This window comes from Callospermophilus lateralis, unplaced genomic scaffold, assembly GCF_048772815.1.
Source record: "Callospermophilus lateralis isolate mCalLat2 unplaced genomic scaffold, mCalLat2.hap1 Scaffold_89, whole genome shotgun sequence".
NCBI lineage: Eukaryota > Metazoa > Chordata > Mammalia > Rodentia > Sciuridae > Callospermophilus > Callospermophilus lateralis.
The window spans coordinates 554,263-573,966 of NW_027517018.1; the positions used below are offsets into that span (position 1 = coordinate 554,263).

General features: G+C 39.9%; 1 pseudogene; it reads right to left on the reverse strand.

Moving 5' to 3' along the window:
• The window catches only part of LOC143390067 (potassium voltage-gated channel subfamily KQT member 3-like), a 67,800-nt pseudogene that overhangs the window by 43,718 nt on the left and 4,378 nt on the right, over positions 1 to 19,704 (reverse strand).

Consider the following 19,704-nt stretch of genomic DNA (forward strand, 5'->3'; position numbering starts at 1 on the left):
AACATGGATTCAGAGTGAGTGACATCAAGGCCATTGTCCCAATAATCTACTAAACAGGGCAAAACCCTTCTCTGGTATGAAGATAAATGAAAAGGAAGATAATGAATGAAAAAGAAGAGCCTCAACTCAAAGACATAATGGAGGTGGCCACACCAGAGAGTATACAGAAGAGCTGTGGAAAATAGTTTTGTGGTTACTTGAGATGCTATTCATAGAGTTACATTTGATCCAGCAACTCTGCTCCTCATTAACTACCCAGGTGAATTGAAGACAAATACATATATGCAGGTTAATAATACACTATTCACCGTGGCCAAAGAGTGGACACAGGCCAATGTCCATCAATGAATGAGTAGATACATAAAATGTGGTACATCCAAATAATGGCCTATTATTCAGCCATAAAAAAGACTGACGTACTGAAGCATACTACAATATGGATGAATCTTGAATACATTGTTATACCTGAAAAAAGCCAGTCAAAGACCTTATATGTTGTGATTTAATTCATATGAAATATGCAGAACACACAGTTTCATAGAGATAGTGCATGCATTGGTAATTGCCAGGGTCTAGGGGAAAGGATATGGCAGTAACTACTTAATAGCTCTAGGGGTTTCTTTTGGGTGATGAATATCTTTTGGAATCAGATAAAGGTGGTTTGTACTACCTTTTAATGTGATACATTTCTTTGATTTGTTCACTTAAAAATGGTTAGTTTTATGTGGTATGAATTTCATCTAATTTTTTTATTTTTAATAAAAAAATAATATGAAGGGGAGAAATTGCTAAGGAGAGAGGCCTGTGACAGAACCCAAACAGGCATCCACTAGGCAGAGAGTCTCCTTGTTGCTGTTAGTCAGATTTGCCCACAGGCCAGGATAATCTGATTTCCATGGTTCATTGTGCTCTTTGGCCTTTGACTTCTTCTACATAAAGTCTTCATAGTTCAGTAAGTTTCTAAAGTGAGATAGGAAGCTTGAGAGGCGAGACATAATGGACCCTTTTCTCCAAAATCATCCCTGTCCACAGTGGCCATCTGGACACTTTGGCACCTTCATTCTCAGTTTTCGTATCTTTGGGACCCATGTTGGAGGATCTCAGCCCACAGAGCATCCTGGCTGGGTGCTTGAGAGAAAACAAGAGGATAATCTGTCTCAATAATCTCCCCTCAAATAGGAATAAGCCCTGGAAAGTCCTAATAAACTCCGGCATCAGTTCTTTGTAAGCCTATTACCACAGATCCGGCTGAGGACATTCCACTCCATCTGATTTAGGAAGTGCCAGCCTCTTAATCTATTTCAGCTGCTTAGGAGTAACAGGGGTCAAGGACAAATGATATTTAATCATGTTTGCTAGCCAGGATGACAGTGCTGCCTGGAGAGGAGAAATAAGTAAAGTTCCTTTCTCTTCTAGAAAGAAGCTTATCAGCACTGCTTTCATAGACATTGAGAGGAAAGACTGCCCTTCAGGCCCAGTCAGATTCTGAGCAAAGGACTAAGTCTCCTCCAGAAAGCGTGAACACTTACTTAATGTGACAGGCCACACACCACGCCTCCTGGCAGGCCTTAAAAAGGACATGCTTTTTGCTCTGATTTGAAATAATTATGTTTTGCAGTAATCTTCATTTGCTCCCACTGTCTAACCCAAACCTGTGCACAAAAGAGAGGTATAAGACCATTAAATTCCAGACCTGGTGACAACACTCATTTGGCAGAATCCTTGTTTGTTTATATAAATTAGCCTGCAATTAGCAATTACATTGCAGGTCCCAATTAATGTCAGGCTAAATGCAGCCCCAGGAAGAACAATGCTCTGGACATGAAAGTCCAGATAGGACTATTATGGAGAATTATGGAGGATGATTAATCATCTTGCCTGTTCCTGGGTATGGCCATTCTCACATAAAAATCTTTGTGCAAACATAGCTACTGTCTGGTAACAAATTACCTTAAGAGAAAAATAATTAGTTGTAGGGATTTATTAACTCCCATCAGTGCATCCAAAGCACATCTTCCTTGCTGGTTTAGAGCCTCTCAATGGGGAATAATGATGTGTCTGTACCTCTATGGAACAATGAAGCAGGACATAAGGTTAATCTGAACTCCTGGCACATCTGTCCTTTCACTTAGCAGACTGAACAACTGAAAAATGAATTCATGGCACAGAGAAACAGTGTCCTGACAGCCTAGTGTTGATGGCTGTCAACTCGTTTGCACACATTATTACTAAATGTTGCTTCTTTGCTTAAAGCTTTCCCAGGCAAGAACAGGCAGACTGAGCATGCAACCTGGGCAGGGCTGTCCTCCCTTTGGCTCTTCTAATGCAGGAGAACTTTTAAATTGGTATTTCCAGAGACTCCAGTCAGTTCAGAACAAGAACTCTAGGTAAGAATGGAGGAATAAGGATCCCTACGTTCAGGAGCTTACGGTTTTCAGAATGAGCAGCTTTGTATGAGATGATGATGAGTTCATCACTGAAACACATCCTGGGCTCATCATGCCAGGCAGAAACCCAGTGCAGTAGCCCCAGCTCACCCCAAGGCACCTCTGCTTCCTGTGAAATCCCCACCCACCATCAGCAGTCATGTTCTGAGACCCCACACCTTTCTTCTCCACCTCACAGGTGCAAAGGCTGGTTGAGAGAAACCCAGAACCCAAGGGACCTAGGTAACCAGACTTGCTGATCAGCCTTTGCCCTGCAGCGATCCATCAAAGGCCCAGTGCAACTCCTGAGGACAGTACTAAGCCCACATGAGGAAGTCATTAACCCTGAAAGGGGGCCCATGAAGACAGAATGGCAACTGGAGACTTTCTACTCTTTTATTCTAAATATTCTGCGTCAACTAAGGAACAATGAAAGTTTAATGCAAAATCTTCTTGGTTAATTAAGGGTCCACCAGACTCAAGAAAAAGACCATGAAGGGGAAAAGAATGATCCTGTTTCTAGAATGAGCAGCTTTGTACGATATGATCAAGAGATGCACGCAGCATGAACTTGAGCATCCGACTCTTCACTCTGCATTTACCAGACGCTGGGCAGGAACCTCTGAACTGGTGCTTGCTGAATGCCTTCTGTGGCTCCCAAGGCTCAGGTTTCTTTTCCTCCAAGAGGACTCACACCTGCAAGCTGAGGACTTCCATCTGAGTTTGACGGAGGGCACTCCACCTGCAGTCTGATATCTGTTCACTGCAATCACCTCATTGATTGTTTTGTCCCAAATCTGGTAAATGGCTTGGTTATTTTGTTTATTTATTTTATTTGGTGCATTAAAATTAGACATTAGAATAATGAATTCATTGCATCACATTTGTACATGAACATAACATAATCTGATCAATCTCATTCCCTAGTACCTTCCCTTTGTGACTTTATTTTAAAATAATGCCACTCTGATCAGGGAAAAGAGAAATAGCATGAAAACAGATGGGTTAAAAGACTGCAGAGGCTTAGTATGTATGCTATTAATAAAACTGACAAGCCATTCTTCTTTAATTTATGGTTAATAGATAATTTATTTGTTTCTCCTCCATGGAAGCTACTCTTTATGCAATGAAATATGATTTGGGGGACAGCAGGAAGAAAAATTATATTTCGAATATGAAGAAGTTATAAAGAATTTTAGAAATGAATCAGCTTTATATTTATCAGGGATTAACATCCTGTAAACCAATGTTTTATAGGAATAAATGTTAAACATCAGGGTATACCAATTGAGAATTAGCTAAACTTTTCATTGAAACTTTTTTTTAAAGGAAGTTATTTGTTCATACTAATGGAAAGATCTAAATATTCATATTCTGATAGGAAACATGAGAATTCACAGCAAAAAGATAAAATTTAATATTTGTTCTTCATTTCTTAAAAATGCCCATATTTGTACATTATAGAATAAATTATATAAAACAAATTTTAGTTAGAGCCTGTAAGTTTTCATAATTAAGTAGATTAAATTTGCAGAAATAAGTTATAGAAACTTTAAGATGGACTAGCTTGATGGATGTTTTATATTCATCATTTATATTTAAGGTAAAATCATTATATTCATTTTTCTAGCTTGGAGGAAAAAACATAACATTTAGAAAGGAATAATCCCTATTACTCTTCCAGGAAATGTAAATGCCAGAAAGATCTTTGCACAAATCTAGTAGTCTTTTGAGGGGGATAGGAAGATCTTTTGAAGATTTGAAAAAAAAAAGAAAAGAAAACCTTTCAGACTTTTTGTAATGGAAAGGATAAGGAGATATAAAATCCTGAAGATGGAAAGCTCAGGAGCTCTAAGACATAAATTTTAAACTAGTTAATGGCAAAAAAAACCACAACTTTTTATGTGTTGAAAAAAATGTGTCAGTAAGAAGAAGTTGAGAAGCCATGGAAATTAAACAGTATTATTATCTCCTGAGGCACTAATTTGGGAAAACACCGCAACTTGCCCACTCCAGGGCAGCCATGTGTGGACCTACACATCAGACCATCTTATTTTAATGATGTTCTTCAGGGCTTCCAACAACAAATTCCACGGATTAATCCTCTGTCCATCACCTGCAGCACCTACCACAGGGCCTGGCACAGGGTAGGGGTCTGAAAGAATGTACCCCAAGAAAACCAAATGTTGATTAATACAACTCATGTTTATATTATATCCAGTAGCTTCCTGATGATAACATAGCATTTTATAAGCTTAGTGTGTACAGAAGGGAAGTGCTATCAAAAGGTTAACTGATGTGTCACCCAATGAAAACACACCACTCAGATCACGGATTGCAGGAGTGCCATTGACTGACGGGCCCTGGCTGCTGCACCCTGAAGTCTATTTCCTTGCCTTCTTTTATGCTAGGGCTTCCTCTTCTCTGTATGCTCCCAGCCACAGAGGAGATCAGCGGCAGTGGCAAGGTGGACTTGTTCCTGGGAGATATGGTTCATTTGAAGGGTGGCTGGGCTCAAGAACTCTCTGATTGTCTAGATAAATTCTGCTTAAGTCTAAGACATTCCACTGCCTGCTCACCTGCCCTTCCTTCCTTTCCTTCCTTATGTTATGGTTGGAATATTAGTGTTTCCTGTGTTAATAAAGGAATGTTTAGGGATGAAACAGACTATACAAGCTGTAATCCAGTGAGTGGATGTGTTCATTTGATAGATTGATAATCTAAAAGGACTCACTGGGTGGTAACTGAAGGCAGGGAGGGCATGACTCAAGGAGGTGGGTCACTGGGGACATGCCTTTGGGGGTTATATCTTGTCGCCCAGCTTCTCCTTCTCTCTCTGCTTACTGGATACCATGAGCTGAGCAGCTTTACTCTGCTATATACTTCTACCATGATGCTCCCCATTACCTAAGGCCCAGAGAAATGGAGCTGACCAATCAAGGGGTGAACCTCTGAAACTGTGAGTTCAAAATAATTTTTTCCTCTTCTAAGTTGTTCTTCGTCGGTGTTTTGGTCACAGTGATGAACACCTAACCAACACACCTTCCTTTCCTTCCTTCCCCCCTCCCTTCCTTTCTTCCTTTCTTCTTTCCTTGTCTCTTTAACTTGGGGTCAGACCTGAGCCATGGTTTGATGGTTCTTCTAGTTCCTTTGGTTCCCTCCCATTTTCCTCTCAGGTGTTTTCTCTAAGTAAATTTCTTTTATCGACTATCAATTCCAACTTGGTGTTTAGACCCAGAATCTGGACTGAGTGTCACATCTGCCCTCACTGTAAACAAACACATATGCACATCCTTGGGGGCATCGCTTGGTCTCTGTCTTGTGGAACACAGCAGAGTGGCAGGGACCTAAAGGCATCATCATGCAATCTGGGCTTTATATGCATTCTTCTTTCACTTGCAAGCTGTATGTCTCGGGGAAGTTATACTTATTCCATGAGCATCAGCTTCTGGATCTGTAAACAGGATCAGAATTCCTGCCTCACAGGATTATTGGGACAGCTGCATTAGGCAACATGCATGTTATAGAAACATCAGAATTGGCTTCTAGAAGGGGCTCTTTCAGAAATTAATTTCCTCCCGATGGTCTTGCAGTTTCAAGGTCCAGTATTACACCAGTAAGGCCACAGCTGGGCCAGAGAGACATGGCACTCCCTGAGGAGAACCCACTTGGGGACCCAAGTGGAAATATCCAGAAGAGATATGCCCACTTGGGTATATCTCTTCTGGATCCTCACTTAGAGAATGTCTGGGGTCAGCTAGCAAATACCCCAACTGTGTTGTAGTTTCTTTGTCACCTTATGAAGGTGTGCAGGCCAAACCTTTCTTCAAAGGCAGGAAACTGAGGCCAAGATAAAGCTGCCACGTTTCCTTCAGGACACTGGACAAGATGCTGCAAATCTGGGGTACAAATGCAGACCACCTAATTCTTAATCAGAGGTCATTTTATTTACTCTTTGATTCATCAATTAGAATTGATGATGAATATGTACAGAAATTCTCTGAAAGTCATATTTTATCACTAAATGAAACTATTGATTTCATCAGTTAACTATGCCAAAAAAAAAAAGCCCAGTACTCATTAATCGGCCTTTATAGTCTTCTATATAAGGACTTTTCTGAAAGTCCCTCATACAGGAACTTTTGTGAAAGTGTTAGCTTATGTATGGAACATTTTCTATAGACTACTTTTATGATCACTTCCATCTGGAAATAGAGACTAATAACATTAGCTTTTTTTAAAGTTATAGAATAAGTATAATTTTTATTTATATTGCACATGAATCAAATATGCTTCATACTGGTCATTGTGACCTTGCCATAAGAATGTTTCATTTATTAAAAATTATTTCCCAGAGTGAAAAGAAACAGGGAAACCCACTATGAGAGCTGCAGGCTGAATTTTATCTCCCTAAAATTCATACTCGAGGTCCTCACCTGAAGTCCTTCAAAATGCGACTATATTTGAAGACTGGGTTTTTAAAGAAGAAACAATTTATGAAGCCTTTAGCAATGGTCTTAATTCAACTTGATTGGAATCCTTATAAAAAGAAAAAATTTGGACACATACTCAGAAAGAAAGCCATGGGAAGACACAGGGAGAAGACAGAAAGCTACAGGTAAGGACAAGGACCTCAGAGAACCAACCCTGATGATCATGACTCAGACTCCTGGCCTCTACATCCTTGCAGACATCTCTATTACTCAAGCCACCCTCTCCTCAGTACTCTGTCATGTCAACTGAGCAACCTGATGCAAGCAGAGACCACCACCTCCTATTGGGTGGGCTTGGGGTCAGTGAGCTAGGCATGCTGGGGAGGTGGAAGCCCTGTCCCCAGTGGGGCTGCTCTGGTGGGTGCCAACCAATTGGATGAGTTCTTAAGACACCTGCTCATGCCCCCAGTGAATTCTGTTCCCTCCAAAGTAGACGACCTTCACTGTTGAGCCTTGACTAAAGAAAAAAAGGTATTCTGATCATATTAAACATGGAGAATGTCCAGTAAAGAACTACTTCTGCTTTTCAGAGAGAGTGTGGGAGATGGGGAGGGATGGGGTAAGGGGTGAGTGTCTCCTCTGTTCTCGCACCAAAGATACCAAGTCCTGTCCCTTCCAGAGAACCTGGACAGAGAGTACTCCAGGCAGAGCTGCACACCCTTGGCCTGGTGGAGACTTGGGTAAGGCAGTCCACAGTTCATCACACAACACTTTAAAAGCACTTTTAAGACTCTTTTTGAATACATGAAAAATACTGGCAATAACCTGATCTTAACACAAAAATAGTACTATTTCCCCTTCTTAGTCATGGCTAATGCAAGAGTAAACCAGATAAAATAAATGTCCTTGGAGCATTCCAGCTAGAGCATGATTATCATTAGCATTACTTTATGATGGGGTTTCTCAAGGTCACTCTAGAATTAGTGGCAATGTGGGAATGATCACTCATCCAATATATGGGTTAAAATGACTAATTGAGGGTCTGAGTTTAATTATACTCATAAGCACAGGCACAGTGCAGCTCCTTTGATGGCTTAATAACATTCTTGTGTACACAAAAATAGATGGAAAAAATTAGGGTTGTATATTGTTGTCTTTTAGGACAAGATGCTGAAGTGGGAATAGAATAATAAAAATAAATAAACAACTCAGGGGCACCAGGAAATGAGCTGGGGAAGCTAGCAAACCCACACTTGTGCACATGCTCGGGCTGGAGACAAAGTCGCAAGTACCCATGACTAAATACAGTGCAGCTATACAATAAGTTAGATACAGTGTGGGGAGACCCTTATTGAATGGTCATTCAGTCAAGAGGTTAGATGGAACCTTCTTCAGCTGGGGTGAACATATCTGGGCTTGAAGAACTCAGTCCTGCTCACACATACTGCTTTGTTTTGTATCTGAGCCATGGAAGGAAATGGCCTGTGTACAGAAACACAGGTCCCTGGTCTGGGTTGTTTGTCCCCATGTGTGGGCACTATTTTGGGACAGGCCGTGTCTCTTTTCTGAGATATTTACTCATTTTTCTCCCTGTGCTGTGTCCACAGGTGACTACCTTGTTTTATAGGTGTCTCTCCATTTCTTCCTGGGGTGATGTGTTCCTTTCTTGGGGATGCCAGTATGAAGCATCACAAAATCCATGGCTGAAAGCAACAGAAATGTATTCCCTTAGAGTTCTGGAGTCTAGAATTCCAGAATCAAGATGTTGGTGGGGTCATCTTGCCTCTGAAGGCCCTATGGGAGGATCCCATCCCTCTTCCTAGTTTATGGAAGCCTTCAGCAATCTCTGGCCTCCTTGGCTTGCCACTCCATCCCACCAGCCTCTGCTTCTGTCTTCACTTCTGCCTTCCTCCTGTTCACCTCGCTGTGTGGCTCTTCTCTTCTTACAAGGACAAGTACAACCTGATATTAACTATGTCTCCAAAGGCCCTATTTACAAATAAGGTCACAATCTGAGGTTAGGGGTGGAATTTTGGTGGGACATTTTCAGCTCACCAAGCGGACCTCAGATGACATAAACTTGTCCAGAGGCAGAGCCCATTTGACCTCACTCATCAGTGTTCAGACGGGGTGGTCAATATGTGTTTTCAGTTGAAGGTGATGATGGTGCCGGCCAAAGGTTAACACACATATCTGATTACACTGTGTGCAACAAAATAGTCATGGGTACAAAACTAAATCCATTTTAAGATCTGAACATCCTGACAGGCTATCTGAAGTCCTTTCACCAGAAGAGTTCTTAATAATAAAATGAAGAAGAAAAGATAAGCAATATCCTTCATACACGTCTTCAGTCTTTTTAACTATTTGTTACATTTATTTCGAACCATATTTTTATTTTGGTAGGGTGGGTACCAGAGACAGTCAACCACTGAGACACATCTCCAGGCCTATTTTGTATTTTATTTAGAGACAGGGTCTCATTGAGTTGCTTAGTGCCTCACTGTTACTGAGGCTGGCTTTGAACTTGCAATCCTCTTGCCTCAGCCTCACGAGCTGCTGGGATTACAGGCATGCATCACTATACCAGGCTGAACCATATTTTAAAATATCAGACATTAAAGCTTGAATCAGGCAGAATTGGAGCAAAAGACACAATGAGAGAAGGGGAAGAAATGAGGAAGGTGAGCATGAGTTGGGGCACAGTAGGGAATGAAGCCCTTCCCGTCCTGCTCTTGATCTCACAACACTAACCCATTCCCTCCCACAAGCCAGCCACCATCACTCTCATCACCCTGCTTCTCCAACAACATGTAAGAGATTTTTTTTTTTCATTTCTGTCATCTTTCCTCAGTGACAGATAGATACTTCAGGAACAAATAGATAGATCTGCTTGAGAAAAAATCCATTTCCTAATCCGAAATGAATTTTAAATGGAAAAGGACTAAGGGCATCCACTTTTCATATTATATTTGCTATGTGCTTAAGTTTTTGCTGTGTCAACATGCCAGGACTTTTCCATGAAGGTGTTTCCTGCCTTTTAGGGAAGGCGGAGGCAAGTGGGTCCTCTCTCTAGAAGGTACCCTGAAGCTGGCTCCTTCCCCAGGCAGGGTCTGGAGCCACTGGCACAGATGGTGGACCACACCCACTGCTCAAGAGACAGCACAAGACAGTGGGCACAGTCTCCCGAGATTGGAGCTCATAAAAGCAGGATGACATCAGCCTCTCAGCTCCATATGACAGAGGCACAGACTTATCTCTCTCACTCAGATTTCCCTTTGCTAAGCATTTTTTGGAAATTTAGAAGCAGTGAAATTTGCATTCATAAAACTGTATTTTCTTTCTGAAAAACAATAAAAATGTTATCTCTTTATAGCAACTGCTTAAATCTTTAACCTTGGCTTCTCACCCAAGATGACATAACACGTATGAATTCTTTAGGAACAAAAATCAAGAGTAGTGATTTTTAATAGTGAAGTGATAGATCTTCTCTACCATATGCTCCTACTGTACTGGTAAGCAACACTGCCTTAGAAAGTACTATCCTGGGAAGAGTTCTATTTTCTTTTATATTTCATTTTCTTTATCAATTCCTGAATATATAGTTAATGGAAACAAGCCCAAAATATCAACTTATCTTAACTTTATCCAATGATGAAGGAGTCTGAGTACTGTAAAAATCATGTCAATGTCATTGTCAAGGATATTCCTTAAAAACAGGCTTCTCTTAAAGAAAAGAAAAGGCAACTATAACTGTCTAAATGAAGATTCAAGATTGGGCTAAGAGACTAACTCTGTCCAAGCCACTTGCCACTCTATACTTAAATTCTGTCTTATTCTGTTTTCTGTTATTACAAAAAAGAATTGATTCTGGGTACTTTATTAAAAAGGGGGGGTGGGGTCATTTAGGTCAGAGTTTTGGAGACTGCAAGTCCAGGACTGGCCAATCCCATCTGTTCAGCTGTGGTAAGGGCCTCCTGGCAGTGATACTACAAAGGCAGGAATTTGTATGGAAGGGATCATGTGGCAAAACGAGAAGCCACAGAGATTCATGGACCAGGATCAGTCTTTTAACAACAATCTGTCTCAAAGGAACTAACCAGGTCCTCCCCACCACATCAATCCCTTCCCACCAGACCCCGTCTCTGAAAGGCCCCACCATCTCTCCTCTTCAACACACTGAGGACAAAGCACAGCAACTCTGGGAGACAAGTCAATCCAGACCACAGCAAGGCCTTAGCAGAGGGAAATGGAAAGGAAGGAATTGGAGAGAGGAAGAAAGCAATTGGCCTTTTAAGGCAAGAGGGATGTTGGCCAAGTAGAGGCCACCTAGTAGGTGGCTTGACTATATTTGGATCAAAACTTTCAGGTCCTTGGAAGGCAGAGATTCTATAAATAATAATAATTGTTGAAGGTTGACTTAAGAGTCTAGTCTCTAAGGACAATGCACTTTGGAATTCCTGGACTTCTCCCAGGCCTGTACCAGACCATGCCAGCTGCACTTTCTGGCCATGATGCTTTCCCTTGCACCCATTGGGGCAGTCCTCTCCATGCCTGGCCCAATATCACCTGATCCTTGAGGTCATTTTTGACCACACCTGGCTGAGTTTGTGACTCCCGTGGCAGTTTTCCTCCTGTGGTACCCTAACCATGACATCAGTCTGAGAGTAGGACACCACCTTAGGGCTAACTGTATGGATGGCCCTTTCTTCCACTAGGCACAAGTTTCTAAAGTGCAGGAGATGCTGTGTTGACTTCTTGTCTCCTTTCTGGTTCCCCAAGGCACACACTAAGTGTTCGGTAAATGCTTACAAGATAAAACTACTGTAAGCAAAAGCAGCCTAGGAAGATTTTAAAAAATATATATGAATAAAGATCTAGGAGTTTCTAGAAAAAGCAAGAATGTAAATAAACTCATACTAAAACCTAAAATCTTCTATCATGATGTAGGCATTCACACCCATTTGGGTATATTGTCAACATTGTTTTCAATAAATGGAAAAACAAATTCCTTGAAAGCTTATATCCATTCACACTTTGATAACTTAATTTTGGCCTCCTCTAGGGCTGCTTTCTTCCTTTCCCAGTCAAACCTGATCATCAAAGTGATATGATTCATAAACACATTCAAACAAAAGGGGAGCCCAGGGCATGGTGGTGCACACCTGTGATCCCAGTGGCTCGTGAGGCTGAGGCAGGAGGATCTAGGTTTAAAGCCAGCCTCAGCAACTGAGAGAGCCCCTAAGCAACTCATCAAGACTCTGTCTCTAAATAAAATATAAAAATAGATCTGTGGATGTAGCTCAGTGGGTAAGCACCTTGGGTTCAATCCCCTGTACCCAAACACACAATGACGACAAAAAACAAAGACAAATAAGAGGCGGAATCATACTGCTTTTTGTAGGAGGATGGAAGTTTAATGAATTAAGGGAGAAGTTAAAGTTTCACTGATTTTGATGAGTTTTGGTTTGTCACTCGCCTGATAAACACAGAAACATGGGAAATCACAAGCCCTGATTGCATCTTGGCTAAGGAAACCTGCTCTGGCTACAACAAACTCTTTCCAAACCAAATGCTCTCTTCTCGTGCTTCCTGTGTTGCTACCACTTCTAGCCAGCAGCAAAAGCCAAAGCTCTGAGTGAACAGAGAAGGATGAAGAGTCTCCTGAGTATAACCTACACTTGTTCTCACCTCAGCTGTGGGCTTACAAAGGGGGGCCTTGACATGCACCAGTCTAGCTTCTTCAGCTACTTTTTCATCACAGCACTACATGTGTATGCTCTTAATGGTAGCATCCCCAAGCCTTGAGTCAGACACCAAGAAGACATAATCATGCTCCTGTGGTACTCAGATTTCAACTGATAGACTAACTAGGTCTCTACTCTTATGCCATTGATTCTGAGACACACAGAAGTCATTAAGAACTATGACAGGCTTGGTAAGTCAGCGGCAGCAGGGAGGGAAAAACTAATTGTAATAAGTGGAAATAACTGATCTAGAAAGATCAGCCATGAAAGGTGGGAGTGCCTGAAGCTTGAGCTTTGGAAGAGTTATATTTCTCCTGGTGAGGTAAGAGGTTTCTGAAGGGTAACAATTGAAGAAGTCATAAAATAAATGCCACAATGGAGGTATTTTGGAAAACTGTAAATTTGGCTTACTTTTGAGACTAACCATGTCAAAAATTCATGAATTTGTGACCTGGAAGATACACAAAATTGTTAGAGGGTCCCCACTGCTGTGAATGTGTGGAGATACACATGGAGCCTGTCTCTTTATCTCACATTCTGCATACACATTCATACAGAGGCCCTTCTCAAGACTAGGCTGAGAGTGTTATTCTGAATATTCATGACATGACGATTATTAATGTCACTGAGGTGATTTCATTCCTACTTGGCAGAGACATGTTTTTATACCTAGAAGCCAAATAAGTGTTAAGAGAAATGGCAGCTTTGCACCAGCCCAGCAAAAGCAACTCTGTACATTTTAGTCTTGAAATACAGATTATTTAGTCTTGAAATACAAGGTGCTTTTAATTACCCCCTCCTGAGCCCCATCCCATGATTAACCTTATCCTGGGGAGATTTCCAGCTTTGACACAAAATAAAACATCCTTGGGAGAACAGGTTCCAGAGTTTATAACTGTATCTTGATTATTATTTTCTTTCGTAGGAGTGAAAATTAAACAAAGCATAAAGAGGCTCTAAGAAGTCTCAATAGATTTCTAGGGAATGATTTTGTAAAAATGCTTTGGGAGAGAATTACCACATATTTACAACTTCTATTATCTAAAAAAGCATTTAACACAACAGGCATTATGAAACAGCTCTTTCTAAGAACCACAGACTTGCACAGTCACACAGAGAATTGAAAAACAAAAACAAAAACAGCTACTGGTGATAGTTAAGTAGGTCCTTGCACATCTGTTGTCTAACTCCCCAAGCAACTGGCCTGTCTGGTTATTCTACATGCATGATATTACATCAAATTACCCAAAACTATTGTTTTCAATTAAAGTGACTTATATTTGGTTAGATAAAATATGTGTTTGGGGCCCTAGACTGAAAAGAATTATGTTAAATAAGTCAGACACAGGTGTAGGTACAGGGCAGTGGAAGATGCCTACACCAGTTCAGTGCAGGATTAAAAACTTTCGGTTAGCTTCTTATACTGTACTGCCACATCAACACTCATCTTTGCAGAACAATCCTACCCTTAGGAAGGCAGCAGCGAAAACTACAAGGAAGAGTGCCTCACCCAGGAGGACCCAGGGAAGATGGCAGGAGCAGGTCCTTGTGTCGCGGGACTGACCTTAGGCACCCAGTGGCATTGCGCAGCGCCTGTGATGAATGCAGCTGTATTTTCTGATCATCCTGAAGAGGTGAATTTTCCCAGCCTGAATGGGGGATAATCACCACGTTGGTCAATACTGTCAGGGCGTCCTGGATGATTGGCATTTTGAGTGCATCAAATGAAGAGAGATTCCACAGGACTCCTGCAAGAGACACACAAGGAAAGAGTTGGTAGCTAACAGTCGTTCTCATCTCACAGTGTTTTTCTCTCTGGAGTGAAAGGCACTGGCAGAAAGGAGTCAGGCAGTGTGTGGGGGTGTATCTTAGAGCCTGATCCTAATTCTAGAGCACCCATTTGAACCTTCTAGAAGCATGCTGTGAAATACAGGTGAGCAGAACAGGGACATGACTGTCTCTTGTCTCATCATGAAGAACAACTAACTCCAGAGGGCTGGTTGAACTGAGGCTCTTACCTTGCTTCAATAAACTTCTAATATGATGGACCCGAGCTTCCAACTTGAATCCAAGACCAAAGATGTGTGAAAGTTATTCACAATAGTCTGGTAGGTCTTTGTTTTACCCAGCACCTCAGCATGCCTTTGTGGCTGACCTCATTCACCCAGCTTCTACACACCAGCAGATGACATTAAAGGGACACCTGAGACTCCAGCAGGAGACTGATGGCAATTAGCATGTGAAGCAGTTTGAACATGGTGTCACTGTGACAGCTTTGTCAGTTTTTCTCTGGAAGCAAAATCATGAAAGACCTCTAGAATATTCTTTCTTAAATGGTGATACAGGGAGCATGGAGGGCCTGTCTCATTTCTAAAATGAGACTAATTCTGGAATTGGCCCATGGGCATTGCAGGTTATGACATCATTTGAAAATGCTTTTAAAATAATGGTTCTATAGTTCACATAAAAGAAAAAGAAACAGTACACTACTCTGTTCCCCTACTGATGAAAGCCTTTTGCTCCTGCAGCCTAAACAGGCATCAGCTCTGCAGAGATGGGGATCAAATACTGTAGTTGTCTTTAGAAAAATGACTTCCGGCTTTAACAAACTCTCAATCTATTTTAACCAGATGAGATTTCATTTTATCCACCATCTGATGAATAGAATATATAGAATGAACTTTGTTCTGAATTTTTTATTAGTTATTTACACATGTGGAACCAATCAGTAATACAAATGTGACTGTTAATCATTAATTAAGCAACTACCACAGTGACTATAAATTTCTATAAAAACATGACTGCAGAGACAAACCCCTTTAACTGTCTTTAGAAGTAACATTTACTGGGAATTTCATTTAAGGGAATACAACAGAGATGAAATGGTTTTGGTGCCTGTGGTCTATGAATCAGTCCCATAAGGCCGAGGGTTACCTTGAGAGCAAATCTGGACTGCCTGTTTGGGTAAATAAAGTATTTTTGTAACACAGCTGTGTCTATTAATTTGTGTATCTTTTGTTTGCTTTTGTCCTCAGAGGGAGAGTTCATTATTAGTGACAGAGACTGTGTGGTCCACAAAGCCCAGTAAATACACTACCCGGCCCTTCACAGAAAAGCTGTCTAACCCTCCTCAGTTCATCCACCACACTCCGGGGGCTCTGTGAGCATGCTTAAACTGCCATTAGTGTCCTTCCCTGAGTGGACAAAGGTGCTCAAGGGTGTAGAGAAGGTGCCCAAAATACTTCATGATTTGGACTACTTTGAAATACCAGGAATATTAGTAGATGCATTTGTTGTTTTGAAAATAGAGCATGAAACTATCTATTCCCCTACTAAAAATTTTACAAATTTTGATCATCAAAATAATAAAAATGATTCTATTATTAATCTATTATTAATATAATCTGCATTTTTGGGAATACAATTTACTTACCAATAAGCTAGTTATTATAATTAAATTGATATCAACATTGGTGAACTATCTGTAGCTCACCTAGTTAGAGTTGTGTCAGGATGTTCATGACAGTCTGCAGATGATACACATAGTGGGGATGATATATATAGTGGGTTGAAAAATTGATTCAAAGTTTGCAACAACATTTGTTTGGGGAAGTACTTGTCTTTATTTAGAAAAATACCATGAAAAGTTTCTTTGAGGATGGTGAGTCGCTGAGGGAACAGCCTTTTGGGCATTTCAGTGTGATGAAAGAGATTGCTCACCTGCACTGCAAAAGAGGGGAAATGTGGAGGGAGGCATGGGTACAAGAGCAGAAGGCCAAAGTAGCCTTTTGTCATCCTACTGGGTGGTGAAATTAGGACCTCAGAATAAGTGACAACCTAGGGACCCCTTCTATGGCCCTCAGGGATCTAACTAATTTTAAGCAAAGTAGGTATATCTTTGGGCTTCTGGGCTAGTGTTAAAAGAAACTAGGCTGGATCTGAAACCCAAAGTAAGTTTAAATAATAGCGTGCAAGACAACTGCCATAGTGTCACATATATACATACACACTGCATTCATATGCACACACACCACTTCAGAGACCAGAATGGTGCTTTTTCTCACTTTGGATGTTTATGAAAACTCAAGTCACCATGTCTGAGAACTAGTTCATAGAATGAGCTGATTAAAAAGATTTAAAAGTAGTGCTTTGATTCAATGACTTTACTAAACTTCCTGTTAACTGTTACATTTCAATGGTGATGGTCTAAAAATAATAAAACTGAGAGTTACGATGCAATCCTTATTAACACAAAAATTTAAATAAACTTCTCTGCTAAAAGCCAGATTTGTTTTGTAAATCAAAAAACAGAGGCTGATCAAATCTCACTTTTACACTTTAATGTAGAAATTGCAAAGTTATTAGTTTGTAAAATGTATATTTTCCTCACTGAATTCAATCCCTTAGCTATATTGTAAAGCCAGTGAAACAATCAATGTTTACAAAAGATCCAAATTGATGTGTGACCATATTTACCTCTGAGTAATTTTCACTTCATAAAAATGCTTTTAGTTTAAAGGCAGAAATTATTTTTGAGAATTTTGATCAATAGTCTCTCTCCCTCTCCCTCTCTGAGTCTGTTTCTCTCTTCCTCCAGTTGTATGAAATGATCTGCTTTCTCCATTCAGTGGGTGAATCAAGATGAGTTAAGTTTCATTTTAAATCAAGTAGTAAAGAGGGGTGCCGGCTTGTGAACTGGAGTTGCACAATCCTATCTTCTCCTCTGAATCCCTGTATGCCCTCCAGCAACTTACTTAACTATATATATATATGAACCTATCTTACAGCATTATTCTCAGATTAAATGAGATTTCGAATAAATTGCTTAACAAAGTGCTCAATAAATAACATCTGTCTGGAACTATATACTGTACCAACTTGTTAAAGGATATTCTTAATTGATTTACAATCTGGTCAACATATGAAATCAAGTGAATAATTTGACGACATAATATATGGTAATCAGAAAGGGAACACAATTCAGAGTTATCACTTCATAAATTAGTTTTAATATGTAAACTGTGTATTGTCTAATGCATTCTGAATCCCATGCGGCCTATGAGATAAAATAAGGAATATATTGGTTCTATAATAAACGATATGGATTTGTCATTTAAGGAATAATTTCAAAGTATCTACATTAATATTGCATGAATGAGATATTTTGCTAGATATATTTCTAAGGTAAGAACAGTGTTTGAACTAATTAATTTATGTTTTTTAAAAAAGTAAAATATTTTCACATTATGGTAATTGACAAAAACACATTTAAAAACAGTAATTTTGAGTTTTGCAAAAAGAGGAAATACAGAGAGTATTATGAAGCAAAAAGAAATAAGGAACACTTTTTTTTTACTTTATTAACAAAGAAGCTTCTAATAAACAGATGAAAAGGAAGCTACTGGCGATTGATGGAACCTGTAACAAATGACCCAACTTGGAAGTTTCTACTGTTCTGTATCTGTTCCTGGGTGTTGCACATGAATCCTGGTGTACGATATATAGGGACATGGATTCATCTAGTGTCTAGCACAGAGGTATTTAGCTTCTTTTTTATTTAACTTTTTAACTTGTAGATAGATACAATACCTTTATTTTATTTATTTATTTTTATGTGTTGATGAGGATTGAACCAGGTGCCTTACATGTGCTAGGAAAGCATTCTACCACTGAGCCACAACCCCAGTCTGCTCTTTGGTTTCTAAAGTCTGCATTTCCCTAAAGAAAGAAATTGAAGAAGAACCTAAAACATGGAAAGATCCCCCATGCTCTTTGACAGGGAGAATTAATATTGTCAAAATGGCCATATTACCAATCCATACACAGATTTAATGAAATTCCTATTAAAATCCAGTGACATTCTTCATAGAAATAGAAAAAGCATTCCTGAAATTCATTTGGAAAAATAAAAGACTCAGAATAGTCAAAGCAGTCTTTAGTGAGAAAAGTGAAGCAGGAGGCATCACAATACCAGACCTTAAATTGTACTACAGAGCCACACTAACAAAAACAGGATACTTCTGGTACCAAAACAGGCAAGAAGACCAGCAGAACTGAATCGAATACACACAGAAAAACCCATATCTCATACTGGACAAAGGCAACATACACATACATTAGCAGAAAGATAGCCTCTTCAACATGTGGTGCTGGGAAAACTGGAAATCCATATGTACTAGAATTAAATTGAACCCCTGTTTTTTACCCTGCACAAAATTCAACTCAAAGTGGATCAAGGACCTAGGCATTAGACCAGAGCCCCTGAACCTACTCAAAGAAAATGTAGGCCCAAGTCTTCATCATGTTGGCTTAGAAACTGACATTCTCAACATACTCCTAAATAGCAAGAAGTAAAATCAAGAATCAATAAATGGGAAGGTATCAAACTAAAAACTTCTTCACAGCACAGGAAACAATAATGTGAACAGAGAGCCAACAGCATGAGGGAAATTTTTACCACCAGCATCTCAGACGCATTAATCTCCAGGATATACAAAGAACTCAAAAAACTTAACACCAAAACAAACAAAACAACAACAACAAAACCCACAAATAACCCAATCAATAAATGGGAAAAAAACCCACACAAAGACAAAACAACAACAAAAACTGAGCAGGCACTTCATAGAAGAAATATGAATGGTCAAAAAATTTTCAATATCTTCAGCAATTAGAGAAATGCAAATCAAAACTACACTGAGATTCCATCTCATTGCAGTCAGAATGAAATCATCAAGAGTACAAGCAACAATAAACATTAGTGAAGATGTAGAAAAAGAGGTTCACAGATGCATTGCTGGTGGGACTGCAAATTGATGCTACCACTCTGGAAAGCAGTATGGAGATTCCTTAGAGAATCTGGAATGGAAGCACCATTTGACCCTATTATTCCACTCCTCGATTTATACACAAAGGACTTAGAATCAGCATATTACAGTGACACAACCACTTCAATGTTTACAGAAGCTCAATTAACAATAGCCAAGCTATGTAACCAACCTAGGTGCTCTACAACAGATGAAATGATAAAGAAAATGAGTTATATGTACACAACAGAATATTGCTCAGCCATAAAGAAGAATTAAATTATAGCATTTA